Source organism: Gopherus flavomarginatus, chromosome 7, assembly GCF_025201925.1.
Source record: "Gopherus flavomarginatus isolate rGopFla2 chromosome 7, rGopFla2.mat.asm, whole genome shotgun sequence".
Taxonomy (NCBI): domain Eukaryota; kingdom Metazoa; phylum Chordata; order Testudines; family Testudinidae; genus Gopherus; species Gopherus flavomarginatus.
The window spans coordinates 52,643,544-52,663,869 of NC_066623.1; the positions used below are offsets into that span (position 1 = coordinate 52,643,544).

A 20,326-nucleotide genomic window follows, 5' to 3' on the forward strand; every position below is an offset into this window, starting at 1 on the left:
CATGTAGCTACACACCGCAGTGAGGACACTGTTTTTCACTGTGGCGTCACGTATGCTTACATGCCACCACCAGTGATGTGTAGCATAGATGTAACTTTATAGTTGTCGTCATCCCCCCGCCCCCTTCTCGTGTAACAGGGAGTCCAATAAAGAAAAGTCCAGTGTTCTTACCTCAGGTCTTTGGCCCCTGACTCTAGGCCAGTGGTCCTTATACCCCCTTCTCTCAGGGCTTTCAAAAGTTCTTATCTCCTTATATCAAGGAGCCTCATGCCACATTCCCAGGCTGCTGGTTGGAGAACTCAGGCCCTCCTTCTCCTCTGGGTTCCAGCCCAGGGATTCTGTAGTGAGCAGGTAAGGTCAGTTTATCAGACACTCCATGTTTCCTCCCTAGGCTTCTTCCTACCTCAGCCTGTCAGCAGGCCTTTCCCTCAGCCCACTGTGCAGTTTTATTCCCAGGCTCCATGACCAGTCTAGGTTCTCTCTTCTTTCAGGGTCAGGGCTCACAGGGCTCCCCACTGGAGTCCTCCAGGAAATTCCAGCTGAAAAATGAAACTCACACTAACTTCTGCCCTCCTGAGGCAGAACCTTTCACCCTCTCCAGTTACCCCTGCTACATTCCTTGACTGAACACCTCCCAGGGTGCTCTCCATGGATGTCCAGACCTGCCCTTATATCAGTGCTCACCACCAGAGCTTGCTCCACCCCAGTGGCTGCTCTGTTTCTCTCCTGACCCTTTATCAGAGATTATTCTCCGAGGAGAATCCCAAAGCTCCCCTCTTCCCCCTTCTGCCCAGAACTCCTTCCTTTGCAGGACCCACCCAGCTCCTCCCTAGCTGGGCCTCATCCTTCATTGGGCCCGGCCCACTCTCCAAGTGCAACCAGGTCTCTTCACTGAGCTCTCCAGTTCCCCATAACCCTTTCAGTGCCAGTGTGGGATTTGCACCCCATCACCTTCACCTGTCTGTGCAAAATATGGACACTTTGAGCAAGTAGATTACTTGAGTTTTTCCATGCCCGCATTTACTCTGTGCAGACCACGTGTATGCCAGGTGTCATTGTGTGATGTTGCTATTAGCACATCCAGGCCAATTTCTCTTCACTGTAGGATGGTAGAGCACTGGACTAGGACTCAGGAGACCTGGATTCTATTCCCACCTCTGCCACTTGCTGACTAACCATGGGAAACTACCTTTAACTTTCCTGGGTCTCAGCACCCCACTCCCATCTGTAAAGTGGGAAGAAAGATACTGATCTCCTTTGTGAAGTGCTTTGACATCTACTGGTGAAAAATGAATGATATTCTGTGGAAAATCACCGTTTTCAAAGCTATGCATGTGTGGGTAGATCTGGATTGTGTTCTACTGGACCTACCTTGGAAAGAAATGTAGGAAATGTGCTGTATCAGCTGAAAGCCCCAAGACATCAATATGTAGACAGACCTGGAAGAGCTGGACTTGTTCACCATGTGTCTTTACTAACACACATCAGGGCAAACTCATCCCTAGGAGAATTCCATTGAAGTCAACCTGCATACACCCATGATGAGTTTGCTCCATTTTACCTAAGTAGCTTGGGCTTCTTGGAGGGCCCCTGTCCAAGTGCATATATGTACCACAGGAGATTAACTCTGGAAACCTGCAACTTGACCCAGGAGGCCAAGGGTATCCTGTTCTAACCGATCTCCTGCATCTGGCACATCTGCATGCCTCCTGCTGCGAAGGTGATCTGGCTCTGCAAAGCACAAGATTTGCTAAGGTCTTAAAGAAAGAAAAACCACCAGTCAGAATAACACACCCACAAAACAATAGAAAGGATTACACACTAACGAAACACTGGTCCGGACTAGCCTAGCCGCCTGGGAGAGGGGCAGCCATTCCAACAGAAGATGCTACAGGACTCGGATTTGACATACCAGATCGTGGATCCATTCAGTCTTATCTTCTTTCTCCAGCAAAGGCAAAAGCTGGTGCTTCCTGGGAAACTAGGGCCCCATTCTCCACAATGAACAGAGGCTCTATGCTATGTACTATGAATGGGGACCATTTCCCTCCTGACCCTTACAGGGGCTGGGTTTGTGTTCAAAGCATGAGATTCATCATTACTGCATCCAAACTTGCACAACTACAAATATTACTGGGGATGAAACTAGTCCTCTTTAAAGCTTAATCTGACCCCTCCCTGAGTGACGAGGCTCTGTATCAAGCCTGGAGCCTGTCTGCAGGCCGCAGGCTCTGTAAGAGATGACAATCCCCTGCCCATCCCCTCATATGTTTTTGAGCCCACTGCACATGGATCATGCCTGATATAAGCAGAATCTGGGGGGTTATTGTTGCATGAATATGGACTATTCTGTGGGACCTGTGCTTCAATCCATCCCATATGCTCCAGCTGGACAGGTGCCCCTCCAAGCTACCCTCAATGCAAGGTTTCCCTTCATCCTTTCCCCTGGTTACTGCAGGCCTGGATTTCAGCTCCATCCTGTGGCTATTTCTCAACTCTCCCATTTTTTATGAGACTAAACACAGCCCATCTAAGCATGCAGGAGACAGGCCATCCTGCAGTGACACAAGCACTGTGATCTGCTCTGCTGGAGGGACAAAGCTGGAAACTGTCAACTACCAGATTGGGTTTAAGAATCCCCTATCCTAGTTCCAAATCAGTCTAAATGCCAAATGAGGCCCTGAACGCAGCCTGGCAGCAAGACTGAATTATGGGTGTTTAAAGAATTCAGTTATGAAATCAAGTGGAATTTCCCTCCCCCCCCCGCCCTAAAGCAAACAAAAGTGTAATAGTTACCCTGGCCTGCCCTACTCCTCATACAACCTTCCCCAGCCCAAGAGAGAAATCAGCAAGGTCAGCAACAGGCAGCTCACCCTCAGGCCCAGATAGTCATCTGTGTCAGAAGGCTCAGTTACAACACAGTTAAAGCAATATTCTGGTTTGTAATAAGGGGGACATTAGCAGAGTCCTGAACTTCAGTAAAGCCTCGGATAGTTCAGGTGTTACAAAGGACCAGATCTGCAGCTGATGCAAACTGGTATAGCCCTATTGAAGTCAATGGCGCTATATCAATTTACATTAGTTGAAGATCTGGCCCAGATACACATTGTAATCTAGCAGTGTGACAAAGTTCCTCCTCTACCTTGGTGGGTCCTGTGCTTAATGGCGGATTTGCTCACCTCAGTGATCTTCCTCTCTGGTGGAAACCACAGTCTGGGTCAACTCCTCTTGTGTCTGATCAGCAGTTGGGAGGTTTGGGGGGAACCTAGGCCCACCCTCTACTCCGGGTTCCAGCCCAGGGCCCTGTGGATTGCAGCTGTCTATAGAACCTCCTGTAACAGCTGCATGACAGCTACAACTCCCTGGACTACTTCCCCATGGCCTCCTCCAAACACCTTCTTTATCCACAGGGCAGGGCCACTCCCACTCCTGCTCTCACACACCTCATTGACTAACTGGGAGGCTTTTAACTAGTTCCAGCCAGCCCTTGATTGGCTTCAGGTGTCCCAATCAAGGTGGCTATCTCCACTGCCTTCTAGAAAGATCTTAATTGGCCCCAGGTGTCTTGATTGACCTGGAGCAACTGCCATTTGGTTACCATGGTACCAAGGATTTGTTTAGCCTAGGGCAAACATATCTGTTCCTCACTACTTTACTGTAGCCATCTGGCCTTGCCCCATCACAGTGCGTAGGGCACTGGACTGGGATTCCTGCAGGCATGGATACTACTCACAGTTCTTCCACCGGCCTGCTGTATGACCTCAACTCTCTGTGCCTCTGTTTCCCTTCCTACACACTGTCTGTCTTGTCTATTTAGACTGTAAGCCGTTGTGTGTATGTATAAGATCCAGTACAATGGGGCACCAATCTTCCCTGGAGTTCCTACATGCTACCTTAATACTATTTTGGGAGAGCAGAATTTAAGTTGATTAACTACATTTCTTTTTCAGTTAGGTTTTAAAAAAAATGTCAGAGTAAGAGGGTATTGCTCAGTGGGCAATTAAGAGAAGACTATTTGTTTAAATGGACACACCATCCACTTGTCTTCTAGTACATGAACACAACAAAGTTAACGTCTGGTACCAAACTTATCCTGGACCCCCGCTCCCTACCCATCCCTTCCTTCATCCAGCAGGTTTTGTGGTTTAACAAATCACAGTTTCCTGTTTTATAAACATGTTTCTCTCTCTCTGCCTTGGGAAAGACACACTCAAACCAGCAGAGGAAACAGACCAATTTAATTGACTCTACAGAAGAAAGAGCAAAACTGACTAAACATAAAGGCCCAGATCCTCAAGGTATTTATGTACCTAACTCCCACTAAAATCAGTGGGAGTTTGGTGCCTAGACACCTTTCTGGATTTAGGCCAAAGTGCTATCAAATGCACAAAGCAAAGCTACCAAAAATAGAGATGACTGTGTCCTTCTTACCTCAGGTTTCTTTCAACTGTAACAATGGTAGATGTTACCTCTGCCTTAGCGTGGATATGTTGACCATGTCCTTTTAACCTGTGATTTTGAACATGACGTTGCATGTCAGATTAGGTGTGCAGATCCACATACAAAAATGCTCTTTTCCTAGCTGCTTTCATGGGGAAATTTTCAAAGGCACATCAAGGATTTAGGAGCACAAGTCTCATTGCCGTTTGGTGGGACTTGTGCTCTTAAAAACTCTCAAGCTGTTTGGAAATCACCTCTATTTATTACGAAAATAAACCCATTTCTTAATGGCCTGGCACTTTGCTCAGTGCTTCACATGCATTATTTAGACATGAGATCTGCTTCCTTTCTTAATGGACACATGTTAGCATTGGCATGAGCCTCTTCTGTCTGAGCTATAAGAACTAGCCCTGTTATCCCATGGGCTGTAGCAGGCCACCACCAACAGGAAAGGAAGTGAGGTAGCTGAGACCTCATGCTGCAGCATGTTGTGAATAGAGAGCTGCACTGTGAAGGGTCCCATGGCCAACCCACCTAGGAACCAGACCTGTTGACCACTTCTGGGGTGCAGCACAGAGCTAGGACAGGTAGGGACTAGCCTGCCTTGGCTCCGCAGCACTGCTGACCAGGCTGTTAAAAGTCCGGTTGGTGGTGCTGACTGGAGCCACCAGGGTCACTTTTCGACTGGGTGTTCCGGTTGAAAACTGGACATCTGGTCACCCTAACCTGGGCCCCTGGGAGCCACACCCAGTGGCCTGTGTGGGGTGGAGGGGGGAAAGGGAAGGGAACCCAGGCCCACCCTATTCCACCAAGTTCTGACCCAGGGCCCTATGAAGCTGGTAAATCCTGTATTAATGGTTCAAGCATTGGCTTCTAACACCTTCCCTGGGTCACTTCCAGAGGTGAAAGTAAGCCGTTACGCCCAGGTACAGCATACTGGCAAGAGCCGGTGTGCCCTACCGGGGTGTCCCAGCTTCCCCAGGCTGCAATTTAAAGGGTCTGGGGCTCCCAGCAGCAGCTGGAGCCCCTGGCCCTGTAAATTGCCACCAGAGCCCCACTGCTCGAGCCATGGGGTAGCGGCAGCAGGACTCCAGGGGTTATTTAAAGAGCCGGGGGTCCCACTGCCTCTACTGCCCTGGGCCCTTTAAATAGCAGCCAGAGCCCTGCTGCCGCTACCCGAGGGCTCCAGGGGCTATTTAAAGGGCCCAGGGCTCCCACTGCCTCTACAATCCCGGACCTTTAAATGACCCCCGGAGCCGTGCTACCTGAGCTCTGGGGTAGTAGTGGCAGCTGGGGGCTCCAGCAGCGGTTTAAAGTGCCCGGGGAGGTAGCAGCAGCCTAGCCCTGGGCCCTTTAAACTGCTGTCAGAGCCCCTGGCTGCTGCTGCTACCCCGGTGCGGGAAGGAGGGAGCAATTACTGGTACAGGGTGGGCCAAGGCTGGCTCTGACGCCCCCCATTCCTGCCCCTTCTGCCCAAGGCATGTAACTGTGTGTTATATACCTTACCAGTAGTGGTAGCCTCATGCATTTTCCCAAGGGACAGCCCCCTTGGGCCTTGCTCACAGAGTGGAGTCACCCTGGGTGGAGGCACCTGGCATCACAAAAAAAAAACCCAACACCCAACCCATGTAAGGAGGGGAAAGAAGCCCCTCCAAGCTGCAAGCATGCCTCAGGGTGGAAGGCTATACCATTGTTACACTCTGCCAATTTTAACAACTTTTCATACAGCTGATCTGTGCTGGATCGAAGTCCCTAGTGGGGAAAGGGTCTGCATCAGGGCTGGTCAAACATCTTCCACTAAAACTGTGCTTTGAGAGACTGAATTAATTTTTTCATGAAAAAGTGAATGCAAAAAAATGAGACTTTCAGTTTTCAAATGTTGCTGCAGTGCCTCATAGGAGTTGTATTTCAGTGGCCTCACATCTCCATTTTCCTCCATGAGGCAGTCTCCTTGGATAGATGGCAGCTCTCATGGGATCAGGAGGCCCCCAAACTGTAATTTCCATGAGGCCCCATGGCAGCATTTCCAGAAAGAAATATTTTGGTTTGGGCCAAAATGTTAGTTTTTTGCCAAAAAATTGAAGATTTCTGCCCACCCCTCCCACTCTCTTCTGGTTTTCACACTCCACTCCACTCTGTAGTCTGTTATCAATTCCCAGAGCCACCTTATAGACTAATAGACGTATTGGAGCATAAGCTTTTGTGGGTGAATACCTCCTTCATCGGATGCATATATTCACCCACGAAAGCTCATGCTCCAATACGTCTGTTAGTCTATAAGGTGCCACAGGACTCTTTGCTGCTCTTACAGATCCAGACTAACATGATTACCCCTCTGATACTTGATTCCAAACATATTTACGCACCTCCTCAGTGCTGGCCACAGCCCTACGCTCTCCTGCTGGCATGTGCACTTCAGCCCCGGGTGTGCATTCCCCAAGGCTGCTGTGCGTGTGTGCAGATGGGAAAGTAAACATTATGAGGAGTCTTTCATTCTCTGCCTGGCATAGCCCCCATTGAATGCCACATTCCAACTGGTACTTGGAGCAGCAGCTTCAAGACACTCAATACAAGCGGGGCTGGGAGACCCAAGTACTTAGAGGAGGAACAAAAGACCTGCCAGCTTGATAAGGTCTCTCTGGGCTCCTGCCAAGCCCCATGAGCAGGCCAGCCGACCTGAAGTATCTCCACAACATGCAACAGACACACCTCAGGAAGATTTATAGTTCTTACCAGGCTGTGGTACAGCATACAAACAACTTTGCTTCAGTCCCTCAAGGAGCTCTATGGGGATCTCTATCAGAGTTCAAGTCAGTTTCCTCTCCCACATTCAGGAGTCTCCATTAGTCCTCATGGAGCTGGGCTGTAACTCAGGATCACTTCCCCTCTATTGGTATCTGTCTCTACTGTTTCCTAGACCCTTGCATACATTCTTTCAGCCTCCCTATTTTTCTCAATGTCCTTACATTCCATGTGGCTATGGTGTTGTTGTCTCTTCCACGGATCCTCTTTGTTGGGGTTACACCAGTAGTATACTTGTTGCGTCCGCCCTGGTGGGAGACAGATGGCGTGGTCATTGTTAACCCAGGCTGCGACCAATCCAGTATGGACATGGTTAACTTGCTCATCATATGGTGTGTCTTGGGCAAATTTCTAACCTGGCGGAGCCCATCTCTCTCCAGGTAACCCCCTTTTAGTCACCTCTTATGACATGCAGGAGGAGCAGTGGGCCTATTCTGTCTCTGGACCCACAAGGGGACACACAGGGGATGACTTGGCATAGGCTCATGAATTAACCAGGCCTGATTTTCAGGAGTGCTCTGCATCCTCAATTCTCACAGAAGTCAGTGGAATTGAGACTCCTCAGCATTTCTGTTCTGTTTTGTTAAGAGAGAGAGTGAACCTGGCCCTTGTCACTGCTGCCACTGCTGGCAGAAGGATTAGAATGGAAAAATAACAAAGCCTGCATGCAAATCCCTGCCTCAGTTTCTTCATCTCTCCTAAGAGCCCTTGGGGTCTTTTTCTCCTTCCAGGGAGTCCTGGATTCTTCCTTTCCTTCTCCACAGCCTTGTCCTCTTGTTCTGGTCGCCCCTTCCCCCCACTTGCTGGAGAGAGTCCCTTTTAGAAACTTTCAATCTCCTCTATCAGCTGACTCCCGAGTTGCTTCAAGTTCCTTGTCAGGCGATTCATTGCTTATTTACAGCCTATCTAGGAGAACTGGACTTTAGCTATCTCAGTGTTCCAGTGTGCTTCCATTTGAATGGCGGATCATCTAGGTTAATGACCCTTGATTGTTCTTTACTGTTAACCCTCTGCTAGGAGCAAACTGAATCTCTGCTAATCCCAGTCCAAGTTGGAGGTTAAAAGGCAACAGTGAATTTACAAATGAAGTCTACAATCAAAATGGTATTTACAAATAAAATGGGGTTTGTAGAGACAAAGATATACATCTGTGACAGAGTCAGGCCTTCTCTGCCCCTGCTGGAAGAATTACTACCCTACCACAACTGCTCAAAGAAACATTGTCACCTGGGAAAGAGGACTCTCAGTCAGACCTTTGAGTATTACCTCGAGAAGTCAATCAGGCTCTGGTACAGGCAAAGCCAATAAGACATGGTCCCCCAATGGCTAGAAGGGCTGGGAGTAGGCAGCAATCAATCAAGACCCGGCAGGTGAGTTTAGAATCATAAAAATGTAAGGCAGGAAGGGACCCTGAGAGGTCACAATGTCCAGTCCTCTGTGCTGAGTCAGGACCAAGTAAACCTAAACCATCCCTGACAGGTGTTTGTCCAACGTGTTCTTAAAAACCTCCAATGACAGGATTTCCACAAACTTCATTGGAGTGCTTTGTTCAGGTGGGCCTGGAGTGATTGATTGGAGGGAAGGCTTTGAGCCAGGGCAACTGCTTCAAGCCAGCAGACTTATAAAAAAGTAGCCAGTTGCGAACTGAGTGGAAGCAAACAGAGGGAGTTCGACCGGGAGGAGATTGCCTGTGGAGTGCCCACAGAGTTTTTTGCCTTTCAGGCTTCTGTGAGCAGTAAATACAACTTCTGAAGAGGATCTTGGAAGTAATACAATATTGATAGCGAGCGATCAGCTGTTGTGACCTGCACAGGATGTGCCATGTTTGTCTTTCTCCCAGAAGATAGAAGTGTCTTCATCTGTATGAAGTGCAAGCTGGTCTCCATATTGGAAGAGAAGGTTAAAGGACCAGAGAGTATCAAACCTGCATTGCATCAGAGAAAATGAAGACTTTCTGGATAGAATTCAGCATTTTGTACTGCAGTCACAGCATGCTGAAGAATCAGAGAGGGCAATGCAGAAAGGGGAAGAAAATTGGCAGTGTGCTGCCTGCCTGGAGCTAGAATTCAGGATGTGACAGAGTATCTGCTGAGACTGATCAAGCCTTTGTATCTAAGTTCCCTCTAAGCTGCATGGCTGTGCAGCTGCACAGCTGCCTATTAAGCCCCACACAGAGGCTCAGGGCAGCAATGGAGAGAGATGCCTCTCCCCCAGCATGGACCTGCCATGGTGGGGAGATGCACCCCTCCCTGCTGGGTCCAGCACAGACCTGCCCCAGACAACCAGAGCCCTCACCCCCTCCATACCTCAACCCTCTGTCACAGCCTCCTACACGCTGAAACCCTCTGCCCCATCTCCACCACATGAATTTTGTTATGTACACCAATATGAAGGTGGTGTATCACACATAATCTCCATATTGGTGCACATAACAAAATTCATTCCGCACATGGATGTAAAAAATTAGAGGGAATACTGCCTCAGACCGCTACCCCTTCCTACTTCTCCATGTGGGCACCAATGACACTGCCAAGAGTGACCTTGAGCAAGTCATTGCAGACTATGTAGCTCTGGGAAGAAGGATAAAGGAGTTTGAGGTTCAAGTCATGTTCTCATCCATCTTTCTAGTTGAAGGCAAAGGCTCAGGTAAGGACCATCGAATTGTGGAAGTAAATGAGTTGTTATGCAGGTGGTGTAAGAGAGAGGGCTTTGGATTCTTCGACCATGGGAGGATGTTCCAGGAAGAAGGATTGCTAGGAAGAGAGGAGATCCACCTAACAAAGAGAGGGAAGAGCATCTTCACAGGCAGGCTGGCTAACCTAGTGAGGAGGGCTTTAAACTAGGTTCGCTGGGGGATGAAGACCTAAGCCCTGAGGTAAGTGAGGAAGTGGGATACTGGGTGGAAACACAAGGAGGAGGGTGCAACAGAGGAGGCCTTGGGTTTCATACTGAGAAAGTAGGGCAATCAGCTAGTTATCTTAGGTGCCTGTAAACAAATGCAAGAAGCCTGGGAAACAAGCAGGAAGAATTGGAAGTCCTGGCACAGTCAAGGAACTATGATGTTATTGGAATAACAGAGATGTGGTGGGGTAACTCACATGACCAGAGCACTGTCATGGATGGGTATAAACTATTCAGGAAGGACAGGCGGGGGAGAAAAGATAAAGGAGTTGCACTGTATGTAACAGAGCAGTATGATTGCTCAGAGCTCCAGTATGAAACTGGAGAAAAGCCTTTTGAGAGTCTTTGGGTTAAGGTTAGAGACAAGAGCAACAAGGGTGATGTTGTGATGGGTGTCTGCTGTAGAATACCAGACCAAGACAAGGCTTTCTTTGGACAACTAACAGAAGTTTCCAGATCACAGGCCCTGCTTCTCATGAGGGACTTCATTCATCCTGACATCTGCTGGGAGAGCAATACAGCAGTGCACAGACAATCCAGGAACTTTTTGGACAATACTGGTGAGTACTTCCTGGTGTAAGTGCTGGAGGAACCAACTAGGGGCCATGCTCTTGTTGACCTGCTTCTCACAAACAGGGTAGAATTGGTAGGGGAAGTAGAAGTGGGTGGCAACCTGGGCAGCGGTGACCATGAGATGGTTGAGTTCAGGATCCTGACAAAAGGAAGAAAGGAGAGCAGCAGAATACGGACCCTAGAGTTCAGAAAAGCAGACTTTGACTCCCTTGGGGGGCTGATGGGCAGGATCCCCTGGGAGGCTAACATGAGGGGGAAAGGAGTCCAGGAGAGCGGGCTGTATTTTAAAGGGTGCAGGAACAAACTATGCCGATGTGCAGAAAGAATAGCAAATATGGCAGGCGACCAGTTTGGCTTATTAGGGAAATCTTTGGTGAGCTTAAACACAAAAAGGAAGCTCACATGAAGTGGAAACTTGGACAGATGATTAGGGAGCAGTATAAAAATATTGCTTAAGCATGCCAGGATGTAATCAGGAAGGCCAAAGCACAATTGGAGTTGCAGCTAGCCAGGGGTGTGAAGGGTAACAAGAAGGGTTTCTACAGGCATGTTAGCAACAGGAAGAAGGTCAGGAAAAGTGTGAGACCCTTACTGAATGGGGGAGGCCACTTAGTGACAGAAAAGGTGGAAAAAGCTGAAGTATTCAATGCTTTTTTTGCCTCAGTCTTCACAGGCAAGATCAGCTCCCAGACTGCTGCACTGGGCAGCACAGTATGGGGAGGAGGTGAGCAGCCCTCAGTGGTGAAATAACAGATTAAGGACTGCCTAGAAAATCTGGACATGCACAAGTCTATGGGGCTGGATGTAATGCATCTGAGGGTGCTGAGAGAGCTGGCTGATATGATTGCAGAGCCATTATTTCTGAAAACTCATGGTGATCAGGGGAGGTCCTGGATGATTGGAAAAAGGCAAATATAGAGCCCATTTTTAAAAAAGGAAAGAAAGAGAACCAGGGGAACTACAGACTTGTCAGCCTCACCTCAGTTCCTGGAAAAATCATGGAGCAGGTGCTCAAGGAATCCATTTTGAAGAACTTGAAGGAGAGGAAGGTGATCAGGAACACTCAACATGGATTCACGAAGGGCAAGTCATGCTTGACCAACCCATTTGCCTTCTTTGTTGAGATAACTGGTTCTGTGGATTTTGGGAAAGTGACTTTAGCAAACCTTTTGTATGGTCTCCCACAGTATTCTTGCCAGCAAGTTCAAGAAGTATGGATTGGATGAATGGATTATAAAAAGGATGATAAGTGGTCTAGATCGTCTGGCTCAACGGGTAGTGATCAACGGCTCGATGTCTAGTTGGCAAGTGGTATCAAGCAGAGTGCCCCAAGGGTCTGTCCTGGGGCCAGTTTTGTTCAACATCTTCATTAATGATCTGGATGATGGGATGGATTGCACCGTCAGCAAGTTCATGGATGACACTAAGCTAGGGGGAAAAGGTAGATATACTAGAGGGTGCGGATAGGGTCCAGAGTGATCTAGAAGAATTGGAAGATTGGGCCAAAACAAATTTGAGGTTCAACAAGGACAAGTGCAGAGTCCTGCACTTAGGACAGAAGAATCCCATGCACTGCTACAGGCTGGGGACTGACTGGCTAAGCGGCAGTTCTGCAGAAAAGGATCTGGGGATTACAGTGGACGAGAAGCTGGGTATGAGTCAAGAGTGTGCCCTTGTTGCCAAGAAGGCTAATGGCATATTGGGCTGCATTAGTAGGAGCACTGCCAGTGGATCAAGGGAAGTGATTATTACCCTCTATTTGGCACTGGTAAGGCCACATCTGGAGTATTGTGTCCATTTTTGGGCCCCCCACTACAGAAAGGATGTGGACAAATTGGAGAGTATCTAGTGGAGGGCAATTCCCCTCTATTCGGCATTGGTGAGGCCTCATCTGGAAAAAGTCCAGCAGAGGTTAACAAAAATGATTAGGCAGCTGGAGTACATGACTTATGAGGAGAGGCTGAGGGAATTGGTCTTGTTTAGTCTGCAGACAAGAAGAGTGAGGGAGGACTTGATAGCAGCCTTCAACTACCTGTTGAAGCTAGGCTAGCCTGTTCTCAGTGGTGGCAGTTGACAGAACAAGGACCAATAGTCTCAAGTTACAGTAGGGGAGGTCTAGGTTGGATATTAGAAAACACTATTTCACTAGGAAGGTGGTGAAGCACTGGAATGGGTTACCTAGGGAGATGGTGGAATCTCCATCCTTAATGGTTTTTAAGGCCCGGCTTGACAAAGCCCTGGCTGGGATGATTTAGTTGGGGATTGGTCCTACTTTGAGCAGGGGTTTGGACTAGATGACCTCCTGAGGTCTCTTACAACTGTAATATTCTATGATTCTATGACTGTAACTGGAACAAGTGAACTATTCCAGCCTGCTCCCCACTGAACACTGCAGGGGTGAGGCAAAGGGATTGCATTACTCATTTGAAACAGTATCATGATTGGCTGAGGGCTGCAGTGTAGGTGGGTCCAAAAGAACAAAAAAAATGTCATGTGGGACTCACATTGTAAAAACAACAGGACAGTTCCTCAGCCTGAGCAAATTCAGTGTTAAATGTGTCGCTTTAAATTCCACCACCTTCCGCAGCAGCTGTAGGGGTTCCAGCTCACTGCACCACATGGGCACTCAGCATTTCTAGAGCACGTGGGCAAGCCACTGCAATATTTTGTGGCCTAATTTTGCACTGTGCTCTCATTCCGACTCTCTAAGGCATTCTATGACCCTGAAATTCATTCGCTCATTATAAAGAAATTGCTGGCTCTCTTACCAAGAAACAGAGCCATCTTTAGACACCTGCTGGAAACAATTAGTATTGCATGAAGTATCTCAAGTACAGATCCACTGTGAGTGACTTGCAGTTACTGGAGTCTGGAAGAGAACAGAGCGTTTCTCCTGTGGGTCATCATCGCCACCTTGTGGATGAAGTTGTTTAGTGGCATCTTCCTATTGTGGAAAGGTGATGCAGCCAGGGCTGATGCTTTTACTGGCTGACAGGCGAGACTTGCGGTTCTCCTTTAGTAGCCATCTCAATGTAGAGAGCTAGGCAAATGTGCTGCCCTGAGGCAGACCGTAGCACAGGTGTTTAACAGAATGCACTGGAAGCAGAGGCGGCTCTAAGTATTTTGCCACCCCAAGCACAGCAGGCAGACTGCCTTCGGCGGTTTGCCCGCGGGAGGTCCCCAGTCCCACGGATTCAGGGGCACGCCTGCGGGAGGTCCGCCAAAGCCGCGGGACCAGCGGACCCTCCACAGGCACGCCGCCGAAGGCACCCTGCCTGCCACCCTCGCGGTGACCGGCAGAGAGCCCCCCGTAGCTTGCCACCCCAGGCACGCTTTTGGCATGCTGGTGCCTGGAACCAACCCTGACTGGAAGGCCCTCCCTTGCTCCAGTTCCCAAGGGTGGAGTCTCTGGCCTTTTCTGTGGAAAGGGGGAGGGAATAAATCCTGGCCTTCCAGTTGAATTTGTAGAAAACTAGAGCATTGGACTGGGACTCAGGAGATCTAGAGTCTATTCCTGGCTCAGCCACTGACCTGATATGTGACCTTGGACAAGTCACTTCACCTCTGTTTCATCATCTCCACCTTCATAGAATCACAGAATATCAGGGTTGGAAGGAGACTCAGAAGGTCATCTAGTCCAACCTCCTGCTCAAAGCAGGACCAATCCTCAACTAAATCATCCCAGTCAGGGCTTTGTCAAGCCTGACCTTAAAAACCTCTAAGGAAGGAGATTCCACCACCTCCCTAGGTAACCCATTCCAGTGTTTCACCACCCTCCTAGTTAAATTTTTTTTCCTAATATCCAATCTAAACCTCCCCCACTGCAACTTGAGACCATTACTCCTTGTTCTGTCATCCGGTACCACTGAGAACAGTCTAGATCCATCCTCTTTGGAACCCCCTTTCAGGTAGTTGAAAGCAGCTATCAAATCCCCCCTCGCTCTTCTCTTCTGCAGACTAAACAATCCTAGTTCCCTCAGCCTCTCCTCATAAGCCATGTGTTCCAGCCCCCTAATCATTTTTGTTGCCCTCTGCTGGACACTTTCCAATTTTTCCACATCCTTCTTGTAGTGTGAGGCCCAAAACTGGACACAGTACTCCAGATGAGGCCTCACCAATGTTGAATAGAAGGGAATGATCACGTCCCTCAATCTGCTGGCAATGCCCCTACTTATCCAGCCCAAAATGCCTTTAGCTTTCTTGGCAACAAGGGCACGCTGTTGAGTCATATCCAGCTTCTTGTCTCCTGTAACCTCTAGGTCCTTTTCTGCAGAACTGCTGCCTAGCCATTTGGTTCCTAGTCTGTAGCAGTGCATAGGATTCTTCCGTCCTAAGTGCAGGACTCTGCACTTGTCCTTGGTGAACCTCAACAGATTTCTTTTGGCCCAATCCTCTAATCTGTCTAGGTCCCTGTGTCTGCTATCCCTACCCTCCACAGTATCTACCACTCCTCCCAGTTTAGTGTAATCTGCAAACTTGCTGAGGGTGCAGTCCATGCCATCCTCCAGATCATTAATGAAGATATTCAACAAAACTGGCCCCAACTGGCTGCCAACTAGACATGGAGCCATGAATCACTAACATGGAGCCATTGACTCTACGTGGCTGGAAACAATTAGTCTTCATCTGTCTTGTTTATGTAGCTTGTAAACTCTTCATACTAGGGGCTTGCTCTTTAGTATGTGCCAGGGTCAGAAGGCCCAGGCACTCCCATGATGCAAATAAAGAGTCAAATAATAGAGCTTCCTCTAAGTAGGGTTTAGATGACATAACACAGAATGGGGCCCTCTGAGCATAATCAACTCCTAGTAATAAACCGTTTTCAACAACGATTTCTTTTTTATTTTGGGGACTTCGAAAAGCCACCCACATTTAGTGACCTCGGCTTATTAGTCATCTTGCTCATACACACATTTTTAAGATGTTGCTAAAAGTAATTACTGTTGTTTTTTTTTAGTGCTCTCAACTGGCTCTAACACGCATTCATCTCCCTGCACTGGGAAACACCTCCTAGCTGCAATGTAGCCTGAGGCTCAGAAATGACAAGGCAGAGCTGCTGGACTGCAGCTTTCTGAAGTACCTGAGCATAGCGCCATCTTGGATTTCAGGTGACACTGCTCCGGCAGCACTACGCACTGGTGTATAAGAGGCAGTGCTGTGTGTTATGAGCATGTGCAATAGCTACCTAGGAGTAAATATTTAATAGATAAAAGTGGCAGTAGATGGTGCTCAAGAAAAGGTAGCTTAGTTCCTGGGTTGTATAGGGGCGATAAAATCTGGAGCTCTTGTAAATGTCTTCCTCTGTGCAGCTCTGTGCAATAGCTTCCAGCACTGTATGCACTATGGGGCTGCTTCCCCTTGTTTGCTAGGTTGTGAGTTAGGAGTACTCCCATGAAATCAATGGAATGACACTGGAGTAAGTCAGATCAGAAGCAGGCTGTGTATGTCTATCGGTCAATAGCCAGGCTCCAGGGCCTTGGAAAGTTACCATAGGCCACAGCATATTCAGATTTCTTCCTAGGTGATCATAGAAATAGGTGTTTGCATAGCCTTCTTCTTCTCTTTCCTAGCATATCGATGGGTTGAGGGAAATCCTTATCCTATTAGCACTTTGAAATCTAATGTCAGTCATGGATAATAAAAGCCTGACTCTGACACTGTGCAAAGTTATACTATTCTACCTGGGTGATGACAAAGAATAGTAATATTGAGACAAACATGATATGGCTGGTCAGGTCCATCTGCAGGGATTGAACCTGGGAACATGTGGATCTGAAAACAAAAGCCTCTACTCCTTGAGCTAAAGGACCACCTGCCTTAGCTTAGAGGCAGCAGCGAACTCAAACCTCTTTAGGTAGTCCAGCCCCTAGGGGGAGACAGACACTTGGCCAGTGTATTACACAAAGAAGCAAAGGTTTGGTCTATGACCATTGTCCACACTGGTCAACATTTTATAAGTCTGTATAATAGTCTCCATCTTCTTGCAATGTCAGCAATCATGACAGCTGCTGGAGGTAACTTAACCAGACCCAAGCGGTGAGAATATTTTGTATTTACACAGACTGATTCTTTGGGGCTCTCAAACCATTTTGCAGCTGGTAATGAGTGATGCTTTAAAATGCTCTTGTGGAAATTTTTACATGTGCTTTACAGCTGGGAAAAACAAGCAGCGCATGGTTAAGTGACCGTCTCATGGTCTCACAGCAAAGCAGTGGCACAGCTGTCCCTAGACTGAGCTTTCTATAACCTGAACAAAAAGACGAACCACAGATTCCATGGAGTCAACTAGGAACTGTGCAATCACCCATCTATTTTATACAGGAGGTGCTCAGCCTCAGGGTGATGGGTGACTGCACAAAAATATAAGCTAGACAGGCAGAGTTGGGGGGAAAAAAGCCAGGGATCCTGACTTCCATTTTGCTGCTCTGCTCGCAAGACCACACTTCCCTTCTAATAGGGCACCGTTGAACAAGAAATCTTCCTCCGTGTCACAAGACAGGGAAGCTTTTTGTTTGTTCCCTCCTTTTCACCGCATAGCTCAGCTCAGGTGCATCATCTGCTTTATAATGTGGTTCCTTCTTTACATTTTGAAACTGCTCTGGGCCAATGCAGGGGCAGATGGCAAGTGGCTTATCTGCTTCGTTTGGGAGCTGCTGAGACCCCAGTGACCCTGCATCAATGCCTTTAGCAGGGTTGGAGAAATCTCCAGGGTATAGAAACGACCTGGCCATGCCTCCTCCTGCCCCTGATGTGTTCAGAGCCTGCCAAGATAGTAGCTCAGCTAAAGCCCCATCTTCCTACCCAATTCATGTAGCAGAGAGGTGTCCTGTATCTGGCCTGAAGGGGGTATTTTTGTGGCTGACATGATATATCCAGGTTGCTTGAATCTCAACTTTAACTACAAAATAAAAAGTAAGTTTCTAACCCTTGTGGTTGCAGAGATACTTTCCAACCATAACCTAAATATCTGCCTGAGTCTGCAGGCAGGTGGACTTAGAGGAGTGAATGCCCCTCTCCCCTAATTATCTCATTGTCATGACAGCTCTAAAACCCAATGGCGACCCTGCACTGCCCTCATTTTAGGAACTAGCCTGGGCAAAAGGGGCTGGGTGAGAAGCCAAGCAGGGTGGAGCTTAGGATTTGCTTCAAGGAAGGCTGTGCAGAGGGAACAGCAGAGGAGAAATGGGGAAAGGAAAGAACCAGCTAAAGGAGGATGAGGTAGGAAGAGGAACAACAGGCGGAGCAGCAGTGGCCTAGGAGGACTCAGATTGTTCACCGAGTGATGAACATGCCGATAAGAGGCTGGAAGTTAACTGAATGTTCATTACTTTGTGGCAGTTGTATTGAGCACTAGATCAGCTTGCCCCTCAGTGACATGCTGGGGCATTCTGCTTCAGATGGTGGGCAGTGTGCACTAATATGATAGTTTGAATACAGCGCTTATCCATCGATCTCAAAGCACTTTACATCGGTCACTCTCATTATCCCCTTTGACAGATGGGGCAAGTGCTGCAGAGGGTGGTGAAGTGACTTGCCCATGGTCAGCCAGTGGCGGAGTGGGAACAGAACAGTTCACTTCAGTCACAGACTAGTGCCCTAGCCCCTAGGTTACACTGCCTTTCTTGTAGCCCCTCCCCACCAACTGAAACCATGTCCTGTAGGTCACTATCATGCATGGAACCTGGCCCCCACCTCCCAATCAGCCCGACACCCCTTCTCTAGCACCTGCATTCGGTCTGTTCTATGCAGGTTTTCAGGCTGTGCTGGTCACCATCATATCCGAGGTGCTCAGAAATGTCCAGATTGCTGCTGGGAAATGTTAACAGAACAAAAGTTTCTGCTGCCCATTTCCCTTCCACTTAGTGTGTGCCTACACTGTGGCTGCGACCAAGCCTCTCAATCTGGGCAGACAGTCTTGTGCTAGTGGGGCCTGACCTAGCAGGCTAAAAATGTCAGTAAGGATGCTCCTGACCTGAGCAGTAGGGGCTCAGATGGGCTCGAGATCCAGAGTGTCCATAGTACTATTTGTAATGCACTACGTCAGCACCGCTAGCGCAAATCTGTCTACTTGGGCTAGGAGACTTATTCCGTGCTGCACTGTAGACAGACCCTTAAAGACCGCAGTTGGCCCAGCGGCTTCACGCTCTGAGATGGGCATGATGGCTCCAGTGGCTGGAGGAGATAAGTTATAGCCAGCGTGGGCTAGCTAGATGTGGAGGAAAGATGAACTGATGCAGGGGGACCTGTCTGTTGTTGCTTCGCACAGCGGGGGACCCAATCTCGGGGCCTCTAGGCACAGCTGTGATATAAAAAAAGAAGCTGAAATTCATAGAGCTTCCTTTTCCCTAAGTTGGGCTAACTGACGTACACAAGAGTGGGACCTGCCAAGCAAAATAGAATTATATTCTTAAATCATTTTCAGCAAAGACTTGCTTGTCATTTTGAGGACTTAAAAAAGGCACCTGATTTAGTGACTTCTCTGCTTATTATTCATGTTGCACTTACATTGGGCTTTAAAATAATTGCTACCAAGTAAGTATTTGTTTCGAGAGATATTTATTTTCAGAAATACAATGTGAGCCTGCTGGCATGCTGCTGGCTTAATACAGATATACTTTGGAGGTTGGTACAGATGGCCCAGGAAGTCGATAATGGTTGGTCACACATGGTTTTGCATGCTGTTCACAATAGCCAGCTCAAGATGAAACTACACAGTTATTGCTTTCCTTATTGTACATCAGATTTCAGCCAGGAATACATACAGCTGAGTTATAAAGAACTGAGCTTTTTACTTATGATAACAAAAGTGCATAGAGACACGAACAGCTACTGAGGCCATATGGAAAACTTGGAAAAAACAATCAGATTGGAAACAATTCTGCACTTGTAAGCTATGGAGTCCTATTTTACAAGAGTTAAATCAAAACTGAATGTGTAAATTATGCTCTAGTTCAAGTTATGATCTGGGAGTTATATCAGGGAAGATCTCTGGTCTGTGTTACGTAGGAGGTCATACTAGATGATCACAGTGGTTCATTCTGGCTTTTCAATCTCAATCTACAAGGTAACAGATACTTGCATAAAAACAGGTGGCAAAGTCCTGCCCCTAGATGATTCTCACATTGATATCAATAGGGTACATGGTGGTAAATGGAAGGAGAATTTTTGTAAGAATCCAGCTGGTACTGCTGCTTATTCTCCATCTGACATCATGATCTTTCGTGACATCATAATAGTTTCCTAAGCAATGGTAAGGACCCAATCAGAGTTATAGAGTTGTAGGCCAGAAGGAACCACCAGATCATCCAGTCTGACCTCGGGTGTCTCACAGGCCATCGATACCACCCAATACCCTCACTCTAAGCCCAACAACTGAAATTAGACCCCAGTATTACAGTCCACATCTGGCACTTCTTACCCACACCAAACTGCCACCGAAGCCAATGGAAGCGGTGTCCAAGTAAAGAGTGCCAGTCTGGGTGCTGTCAGGTGGAGCCATAGGTGCTGGAACTAGGGGTGCTGCGGGTGCTGCTGCACCCCCTGGCTTGAAGTGGTTTCCATCATATACAGGGTTTACAGTTTGGTTCAATGTCTCTCAGCACCTACACTA

The 20,326-nt window shown here is 47.9% G+C and overlaps 1 protein-coding gene across 6 annotated transcripts in view; it reads right to left on the reverse strand.

Annotated features, from left to right (window-relative positions):
• Positions 1–20,326, reverse strand: part of LOC127055818 (dimethylaniline monooxygenase [N-oxide-forming] 3-like) — a 161,295-nt gene that overhangs the window by 76,248 nt on the left and 64,721 nt on the right. For 3 of the 6 annotated variants that reach the window (XM_050963255.1, XM_050963253.1, XM_050963254.1), the window contains exon 1: positions 172–533. The gene's annotated coding sequence lies outside the window, so the exon portion shown is untranslated. Of the gene's footprint in view, positions 1–171; positions 534–7,173; positions 7,217–20,326 lie in introns of those variants that run through there. The other 3 variants (XM_050963258.1, XM_050963260.1, XM_050963259.1) reach the window with 3 other exon arrangements.